This window comes from Sceloporus occidentalis, unplaced genomic scaffold (genome assembly GCF_023333645.1).
Source record: "Sceloporus occidentalis isolate IW3139 unplaced genomic scaffold, rSceOcc1.0.p SCAF_64, whole genome shotgun sequence".
NCBI classification, from domain to species: Eukaryota; Metazoa; Chordata; class Lepidosauria; order Squamata; family Phrynosomatidae; genus Sceloporus; species Sceloporus occidentalis.
In genome coordinates this window covers 5,525,163-5,533,872 of record NW_028317044.1, presented here as the reverse complement: position 1 = coordinate 5,533,872, position 8,710 = coordinate 5,525,163, and positions in this window count along the sequence as shown.

Sequence of the window (8,710 nt, the reverse complement as noted above, 5' to 3'; positions counted from 1 at the left end):
GGGCACTGTCTCAGCCTTCTCCTCCCTTGTGAACACCAGCCAGCCTGCCTCCTGAGAGGAACCTCTGCTGAATGCTGACCTTCCCTCCATCTTCCCACTGTTCTGGGACTCCTTGGAAGTAGCAGCAACAGCTCCAGCTCAGCAGAGAGAGAGAGGTGGGGCCTGCCTTTCCCCTTAAAAGGGCACTGTCTCAGCCTTCTCCTCCCTTGTGAACACCAGCCAGCCTGCCTCCTGAGAGGAACCTCTGCTGAATGCTGACCTTCCCTCCATCTTCCCACTGTTCTGGGACTCCTTGGAAGTAGCAGCAGCAGCATCTCCAGCTCAGCAGAGAGAGAGAGGTGGGGCCTGCCTTTCCCCTTAAAAGGGCACTGTCTCAGCCTTCTCCTCCCTTGTGAACACCAGCCAGCCTGCCTCCTGAGAGGAACCTCTGCTGAATGCTGACCTTCCCTCCATCTTCCCACTGTTCTGGGACTCCCTGGAAGTAGCAGCAGCAGCATCTCCAGCTCAGCAGAGAGAGAGAGGTGGGGCCTGCCTTTCCCCTTAAAAGGGCACTGTCTCAGCCTTCTCCTCCCTTGTGAACACCAGCCAGCCTGCCTCCTGAGAGGAACCTCTGCTGAATGCTGACCTTCCCTCCATCTTCCCACTGTTCTGGGACTCCTTGGAAGTAGCAGCAGCAGCATCTCCAGCTCAGCAGAGAGAGAGAGGTGGGGCCTGCCTTTCCCCTTAAAAGGGCACTGTCTCAGCCTTCTCCTCCCTTGTGAACACCAGCCAGCCTGCCTCCTGAGAGGAACCTCTGCTGAATGCTGACCTTCCCTCCATCTTCCCACTGTTCTGGGACTCCTTGGAAGTAGCAGCAGCAGCATCTCCAGCTCAGCAGAGAGAGAGAGGTGGGGCCTGCCTTTCCCCTTAAAAGGGCACTGTCTCAGCCTTCTCCTCCCTTGTGAACACCAGCCAGCCTGCCTCCTGAGAGGAACCTCTGCTGAATGCTGACCTTCCCTCCATCTTCCCACTGTTCTGGGACTCCTTGGAAGTAGCAGCAACAGCTCCAGCTCAGCAGAGAGAGAGAGGTGGGGCCTGCCTTTCCCCTTAAAAGGGCACTGTCTCAGCCTTCTCCTCCCTTGTGAACACCAGCCAGCCTGCCTCCTGAGAGGAACCTCTGCTGAATGCTGACCTTCCCTCCATCTTCCCACTGTTCTGGGACTCCTTGGAAGTAGCAGCAGCAGCATCTCCAGCTCAGCAGAGAGAGAGAGGTGGGGCCTGCCTTTCCCCTTAAAAGGGCACTGTCTCAGCCTTCTCCTCCCTTGTGAACACCAGCCAGCCTGCCTCCTGAGAGGAACCTCTGCTGAATGCTGACCTTCCCTCCATCTTCCCACTGTTCTGGGACTCCCTGGAAGTAGCAGCAGCAGCATCTCCAGCTCAGCAGAGAGAGAGAGGTGGGGCCTGCCTTTCCCCTTAAAAGGGCACTGTCTCAGCCTTCTCCTCCCTTGTGAACACCAGCCAGCCTGCCTCCTGAGAGGAACCTCTGCTGAATGCTGACCTTCCCTCCATCTTCCCACTGTTCTGGGACTCCTTGGAAGTAGCAGCAACAGCTCCAGCTCAGCAGAGAGAGAGAGGTGGGGCCTGCCTTTCCCCTTAAAAGGGCACTGTCTCAGCCTTCTCCTCCCTTGTGAACACCAGCCAGCCTGCCTCCTGAGAGGAACCTCTGCTGAATGCTGACCTTCCCTCCATCTTCCCACTGTTCTGGGACTCCTTGGAAGTAGCAGCAGCAGCATCTCCAGCTCAGCAGAGAGAGAGAGGTGGGGCCTGCCTTTCCCCTTAAAAGGGCACTGTCTCAGCCTTCTCCTCCCTTGTGAACACCAGCCAGCCTGCCTCCTGAGAGGAACCTCTGCTGAATGCTGACCTTCCCTCCATCTTCCCACTGTTCTGGGACTCCTTGGAAGTAGCAGCAACAGCTCCAGCTCAGCAGAGAGAGAGAGGTGGGGCCTGCCTTTCCCCTTAAAAGGGCACTGTCTCAGCCTTCTCCTCCCTTGTGAACACCAGCCAGCCTGCCTCCTGAGAGGAACCTCTGCTGAATGCTGACCTTCCCTCCATCTTCCCACTGTTCTGGGACTCCCTGGAAGTAGCAGCAGCAGCATCTCCAGCTCAGCAGAGAGAGAGAGGTGGGGCCTGCCTTTCCCCTTAAAAGGGCACTGTCTCAGCCTTCTCCTCCCTTGTGAACACCAGCCAGCCTGCCTCCTGAGAGGAACCTCTGCTGAATGCTGACCTTCCCTCCATCTTCCCACTGTTCTGGGACTCCCTGGAAGTAGCAGCAGCAGCATCTCCAGCTCAGCAGAGAGAGAGAGGTGGGGCCTGCCTTTCCCCTTAAAAGGGCACTGTCTCAGCCTTCTCCTCCCTTGTGAACACCAGCCAGCCTGCCTCCTGAGAGGAACCTCTGCTGAATGCTGACCTTCCCTCCATCTTCCCACTGTTCTGGGACTCCTTGGAAGTAGCAGCAGCAGCATCTCCAGCTCAGCAGAGAGAGAGAGGTGGGGCCTGCCTTTCCCCTTAAAAGGGCACTGTCTCAGCCTTCTCCTCCCTTGTGAACACCAGCCAGCCTGCCTCCTGAGAGGAACCTCTGCTGAATGCTGACCTTCCCTCCATCTTCCCACTGTTCTGGGACTCCCTGGAAGTAGCAGCAGCAGCATCTCCAGCTCAGCAGAGAGAGAGAGGTGGGGCCTGCCTTTCCCCTTAAAAGGGCACTGTCTCAGCCTTCTCCTCCCTTGTGAACACCAGCCAGCCTGCCTCCTGAGAGGAACCTCTGCTGAATGCTGACCTTCCCTCCATCTTCCCACTCTTCTGGGACTCCTTGGAAGTAGCAGCAGCAGCATCTCCAGCTCAGCAGAGAGAGAGAGGTGGGGCCTGCCTTTCCCCTTAAAAGGGCACTGTCTCAGCCTTCTCCTCCCTTGTGAACACCAGCCAGCCTGCCTCCTGAGAGGAACCTCTGCTGAATGCTGACCTTCCCTCCATCTTCCCACTGTTCTGGGACTCCCTGGAAGTAGCAGCAGCAGCATCTCCAGCTCAGCAGAGAGAGAGAGGTGGGGCCTGCCTTTCCCCTTAAAAGGGCACTGTCTCAGCCTTCTCCTCCCTTGTGAACACCAGCCAGCCTGCCTCCTGAGAGGAACCTCTGCTGAATGCTGACCTTCCCTCCATCTTCCCACTGTTCTGGGACTCCTTGGAAGTAGCAGCAACAGCTCCAGCTCAGCAGAGAGAGAGAGGTGGGGCCTGCCTTTCCCCTTAAAAGGGCACTGTCTCAGCCTTCTCCTCCCTTGTGAACACCAGCCAGCCTGCCTCCTGAGAGGAACCTCTGCTGAATGCTGACCTTCCCTCCATCTTCCCACTGTTCTGGGACTCCTTGGAAGTAGCAGCAGCAGCATCTCCAGCTCAGCAGAGAGAGAGAGGTGGGGCCTGCCTTTCCCCTTAAAAGGGCACTGTCTCAGCCTTCTCCTCCCTTGTGAACACCAGCCAGCCTGCCTCCTGAGAGGAACCTCTGCTGAATGCTGACCTTCCCTCCATCTTCCCACTGTTCTGGGACTCCTTGGAAGTAGCAGCAGCAGCATCTCCAGCTCAGCAGAGAGAGAGAGGTGGGGCCTGCCTTTCCCCTTAAAAGGGCACTGTCTCAGCCTTCTCCTCCCTTGTGAACACCAGCCAGCCTGCCTCCTGAGAGGAACCTCTGCTGAATGCTGACCTTCCCTCCATCTTCCCACTGTTCTGGGACTCCTTGGAAGTAGCAGCAACAGCTCCAGCTCAGCAGAGAGAGAGAGGTGGGGCCTGCCTTTCCCCTTAAAAGGGCACTGTCTCAGCCTTCTCCTCCCTTGTGAACACCAGCCAGCCTGCCTCCTGAGAGGAACCTCTGCTGAATGCTGACCTTCCCTCCATCTTCCCACTCTTCTGGGACTCCTTGGAAGTAGCAGCAGCAGCATCTCCAGCTCAGCAGAGAGAGAGAGGTGGGGCCTGCCTTTCCCCTTAAAAGGGCACTGTCTCAGCCTTCTCCTCCCTTGTGAACACCAGCCAGCCTGCCTCCTGAGAGGAACCTCTGCTGAATGCTGACCTTCCCTCCATCTTCCCACTGTTCTGGGACTCCTTGGAAGTAGCAGCAACAGCTCCAGCTCAGCAGAGAGAGAGAGGTGGGGCCTGCCTTTCCCCTTAAAAGGGCACTGTCTCAGCCTTCTCCTCCCTTGTGAACACCAGCCAGCCTGCCTCCTGAGAGGAACCTCTGCTGAATGCTGACCTTCCCTCCATCTTCCCACTGTTCTGGGACTCCTTGGAAGTAGCAGCAGCAGCATCTCCAGCTCAGCAGAGAGAGAGAGGTGGGGCCTGCCTTTCCCCTTAAAAGGGCACTGTCTCAGCCTTCTCCTCCCTTGTGAACACCAGCCAGCCTGCCTCCTGAGAGGAACCTCTGCTGAATGCTGACCTTCCCTCCATCTTCCCACTGTTCTGGGACTCCTTGGAAGTAGCAGCAACAGCTCCAGCTCAGCAGAGAGAGAGAGGTGGGGCCTGCCTTTCCCCTTAAAAGGGCACTGTCTCAGCCTTCTCCTCCCTTGTGAACACCAGCCAGCCTGCCTCCTGAGAGGAACCTCTGCTGAATGCTGACCTTCCCTCCATCTTCCCACTGTTCTGGGACTCCCTGGAAGTAGCAGCAGCAGCATCTCCAGCTCAGCAGAGAGAGAGAGGTGGGGCCTGCCTTTCCCCTTAAAAGGGCACTGTCTCAGCCTTCTCCTCCCTTGTGAACACCAGCCAGCCTGCCTCCTGAGAGGAACCTCTGCTGAATGCTGACCTTCCCTCCATCTTCCCACTGTTCTGGGACTCCTTGGAAGTAGCAGCAGCAGCATCTCCAGCTCAGCAGAGAGAGAGAGGTGGGGCCTGCCTTTCCCCTTAAAAGGGCACTGTCTCAGCCTTCTCCTCCCTTGTGAACACCAGCCAGCCTGCCTCCTGAGAGGAACCTCTGCTGAATGCTGACCTTCCCTCCATCTTCCCACTGTTCTGGGACTCCTTGGAAGTAGCAGCAGCAGCATCTCCAGCTCAGCAGAGAGAGAGAGGTGGGGCCTGCCTTTCCCCTTAAAAGGGCACTGTCTCAGCCTTCTCCTCCCTTGTGAACACCAGCCAGCCTGCCTCCTGAGAGGAACCTCTGCTGAATGCTGACCTTCCCTCCATCTTCCCACTGTTCTGGGACTCCTTGGAAGTAGCAGCAACAGCTCCAGCTCAGCAGAGAGAGAGAGGTGGGGCCTGCCTTTCCCCTTAAAAGGGCACTGTCTCAGCCTTCTCCTCCCTTGTGAACACCAGCCAGCCTGCCTCCTGAGAGGAACCTCTGCTGAATGCTGACCTTCCCTCCATCTTCCCACTGTTCTGGGACTCCTTGGAAGTAGCAGCAGCAGCATCTCCAGCTCAGCAGAGAGAGAGAGGTGGGGCCTGCCTTTCCCCTTAAAAGGGCACTGTCTCAGCCTTCTCCTCCCTTGTGAACACCAGCCAGCCTGCCTCCTGAGAGGAACCTCTGCTGAATGCTGACCTTCCCTCCATCTTCCCACTGTTCTGGGACTCCTTGGAAGTAGCAGCAGCAGCATCTCCAGCTCAGCAGAGAGAGAGAGGTGGGGCCTGCCTTTCCCCTTAAAAGGGCACTGTCTCAGCCTTCTCCTCCCTTGTGAACACCAGCCAGCCTGCCTCCTGAGAGGAACCTCTGCTGAATGCTGACCTTCCCTCCATCTTCCCACTGTTCTGGGACTCCTTGGAAGTAGCAGCAGCAGCATCTCCAGCTCAGCAGAGAGAGAGAGGTGGGGCCTGCCTTTCCCCTTAAAAGGGCACTGTCTCAGCCTTCTCCTCCCTTGTGAACACCAGCCAGCCTGCCTCCTGAGAGGAACCTCTGCTGAATGCTGACCTTCCCTCCATCTTCCCACTGTTCTGGGACTCCTTGGAAGTAGCAGCAACAGCTCCAGCTCAGCAGAGAGAGAGAGGTGGGGCCTGCCTTTCCCCTTAAAAGGGCACTGTCTCAGCCTTCTCCTCCCTTGTGAACACCAGCCAGCCTGCCTCCTGAGAGGAACCTCTGCTGAATGCTGACCTTCCCTCCATCTTCCCACTGTTCTGGGACTCCTTGGAAGTAGCAGCAGCAGCATCTCCAGCTCAGCAGAGAGAGAGAGGTGGGGCCTGCCTTTCCCCTTAAAAGGGCACTGTCTCAGCCTTCTCCTCCCTTGTGAACACCAGCCAGCCTGCCTCCTGAGAGGAACCTCTGCTGAATGCTGACCTTCCCTCCATCTTCCCACTGTTCTGGGACTCCCTGGAAGTAGCAGCAGCAGCATCTCCAGCTCAGCAGAGAGAGAGAGGTGGGGCCTGCCTTTCCCCTTAAAAGGGCACTGTCTCAGCCTTCTCCTCCCTTGTGAACACCAGCCAGCCTGCCTCCTGAGAGGAACCTCTGCTGAATGCTGACCTTCCCTCCATCTTCCCACTGTTCTGGGACTCCTTGGAAGTAGCAGCAGCAGCATCTCCAGCTCAGCAGAGAGAGAGAGGTGGGGCCTGCCTTTCCCCTTAAAAGGGCACTGTCTCAGCCTTCTCCTCCCTTGTGAACACCAGCCAGCCTGCCTCCTGAGAGGAACCTCTGCTGAATGCTGACCTTCCCTCCATCTTCCCACTGTTCTGGGACTCCCTGGAAGTAGCAGCAGCAGCATCTCCAGCTCAGCAGAGAGAGAGAGGTGGGGCCTGCCTTTCCCCTTAAAAGGGCACTGTCTCAGCCTTCTCCTCCCTTGTGAACACCAGCCAGCCTGCCTCCTGAGAGGAACCTCTGCTGAATGCTGACCTTCCCTCCATCTTCCCACTGTTCTGGGACTCCTTGGAAGTAGCAGCAGCAGCATCTCCAGCTCAGCAGAGAGAGAGAGGTGGGGCCTGCCTTTCCCCTTAAAAGGGCACTGTCTCAGCCTTCTCCTCCCTTGTGAACACCAGCCAGCCTGCCTCCTGAGAGGAACCTCTGCTGAATGCTTACCTTCCCTCCATCTTCCCACTGTTCTGGGACTCCCTGGAAGTAGCAGCAGCAGCATCTCCAGCTCAGCAGAGAGAGAGAGGTGGGGCCTGCCTTTCCCCTTAAAAGGGCACTGTCTCAGCCTTCTCCTCCCTTGTGAACACCAGCCAGCCTGCCTCCTGAGAGGAACCTCTGCTGAATGCTGACCTTCCCTCCATCTTCCCACTGTTCTGGGACTCCCTGGAAGTAGCAGCAGCAGCATCTCCAGCTCAGCAGAGAGAGAGAGGTGGGGCCTGCCTTTCCCCTTAAAAGGGCACTGTCTCAGCCTTCTCCTCCCTTGTGAACACCAGCCAGCCTGCCTCCTGAGAGGAACCTCTGCTGAATGCTGACCTTCCCTCCATCTTCCCACTGTTCTGGGACTCCCTGGAAGTAGCAGCAACAGCTCCAGCTCAGCAGAGAGAGAGGCGGGGCAGTAACCCCTCAGACATCCGGAAGCTCCCATAGCTACCCTTCTCCTCCGTCAACTCCCTCATGTCTTGGGATCCTCACCCTATCCCTTCCAGCACTGTTGGACTGTATCTTTATTTTTCTGCTTTTCTCTTTTCTTCATTTTCTCCTGCCATCTGTTTGTCACCCAAACCTCTCTTCCCCATGGCTCCTCGCACCTCTCCTTCTCCTTATCTCATCCCTATCCGCCCCCTCCCTATCTCCCAACTCCCATTCTCTTGCGCTCTCTGGAATTGCTGCTCCGCTGCCCCAAAAGCAGCGGCAATCCATGATCTTTTTCTATCTCAATCATTTAATCTTCTTGCCCTCACTGAAACCTGGCTTCCGGCCCACGATACTGCTACCTCTGCTGCCCTTTCTCTTGGCGGTCTCTCTTTTACCCACACTGGCCGCCCTGAGGGTCGCGGAGGAGGGGTCGGCATCTTATTATCTAAGTCCTGCCAGTTTCAGGTACTCTCTTCTCCCCCCAGCTACTCCTTCTCCTCATTTGAATTACACTCTATTAGACTCTATTTTCCTCTGCAACTTCGGGTTGCCATCATCTATCGTCCTCCTGGTTCAGCCTCTCAGTTTTTCAGAGATTTTGAATCTTGGTTGACATTTTTTCTTTCGGATACTGTCCCCTCCCTGATTTTAGGTGACTTTAACATCCACCTCGACGATCCCCAGAATTCCTCAACTTCTCGCTTCAGTTCTCTCTTAGCTTCCTTCGGTCTCCAACCCCATTCCAACTCTCCAACCCATTCCCTTGGTCACTGTCTCGACTTAGTTCTCCCCTCCAAGTGTGTCGTGTCTGACTACTTGGCTTCTGATTTCCCACTATCTGACCATCACCTACTTTCCTTTACTCTTACCTACATTCCTCCTCCCCGTCATACCGTCCTCCGCCAGTTCCGTGATCTTCATTCTCTTAACCTTAACCATCTCACTCAGTCCTTGGATTCATCCTTCGCTTCTCTCAATCTTGGGGACTCTGCTGACTCAGCTATGTCTTTACTGAATTCTACTCTCTCTTCAACTCTTGACAGCTTTGCCCCAGTATCTATGCGCGTGTCCTCCTCTTCCTCTACGATTGGCCTCAGCCCTGGATCACTCCCACTGTTAGATTTCTCCGGTCCTGCTCCCGAGCAGCCGAACGTCTCTGGAGAAAGTCCAGGGAGTGGGCTGACTTTATCCATTTTAAGTTCGTTCTTTTATCCTTTTCACGCGCCCTGTCGATGGCAA